Source organism: Microtus ochrogaster, chromosome 19 (assembly GCF_000317375.1).
Source record: "Microtus ochrogaster isolate Prairie Vole_2 chromosome 19, MicOch1.0, whole genome shotgun sequence".
NCBI lineage: Eukaryota > Metazoa > Chordata > Mammalia > Rodentia > Cricetidae > Microtus > Microtus ochrogaster.
In genome coordinates, this window is record NC_022021.1 from 13,782,959 (window position 1) to 13,784,193 (window position 1,235).

The following is a 1,235-nucleotide window of genomic DNA, read 5'->3' on the forward strand; positions in this document are numbered from 1 at the left end:
CAATACCACTCTTGGGAATATACATAAGAGATACCCTATCATATGAGAAAAGCATTTGTTCAACTATGTTCATAGCAGCATTATTTGTAATAGCCAGAACCTGGAAACAACCTAGATGCCCTTCAACTCAAGAATGGATAAAGAAAGTGTGGACTATATACATATTAGAGTGTACTCAGCGGTAAAAAACAATGACATCTTGAATTTTGCATGCAAATAGACAGAAATAGAAAACACTATCCTGAGTGAGGTAACCCAGACCCAAAAAGATGAACCTGGGATGTACTCACTCATAAGTGGTTTCTAGCCATAAATAAAAGACATTGAGTCTATAATTTGTGATCCTAGAGAAGCTAAATAAGAAGGTGAACCCAAAGAAAAGCATATAGTTATCCTCCTGGATATTGGAAGTAGACAAGATCGCAGGGCAAAAATTGGGAACTTGGGGGTGGGTTAGGATGGGGCAAGGGGAAATGGGGAGAGAAAAGTGAGAAGGGGAGGATGGGGAGAGCATGGGGGAATGGGATGGTTGGGATAAAGGAAAGGTGGATATGGGAGCAGGGAAGTATATATCTTAATTAAGGGAGCCATCTTAGGGTTGGGAAGAGACTTGACTCTTGAGGAGCTCCCAGGTGTCCAGGGAGATGTCCCCAGCTACTTTCTCAGGCAGCTGAGAAGAGGGAACCTGAAATGGCCCTATCCTATAACCATACTGATAAATATCTTGCATATCACTATAGAAACTTCATCTGGCAATGGATGGAGATAGAGACAGAGACCCACATTGTAGCACCAGACTGAGCTCCCAAGGTCCAAATGAGGAGCAGAAGGAGGGAGAACATGAGCAAGGAAGTCAGGACCACGAGGGGTGCACCCACCCACTGAGACAGTGGGGCTGATCTATTGGGAGCTCACCAAGGCCTGCTGGACTGGGACTGAAAAAGCATGGAATAAAACCGGACTCTCTGAACATGGCGAACAATGAAGGCTGATGAGAAGCCAAGGAAAATGGCACTGGGTTTTGATCCTACTGCATGTACTGGCTGTATGGGAGCCTAGCCTGTTTGGATCCTCACCTTCCTAGACCTGGATGGAAGGGGGGAGGATCTTGGACTTCCCACAGGGCAGGGAACCCTGAGTGCTCTTTGGACTGGAGAGGGAGGGGGAGAGGAGAGGGGGGAGGGGAAGAGGAGTGGAGGAAGGGGAGGGAAATGGGAGGCGGGGAGGAGGCTGAA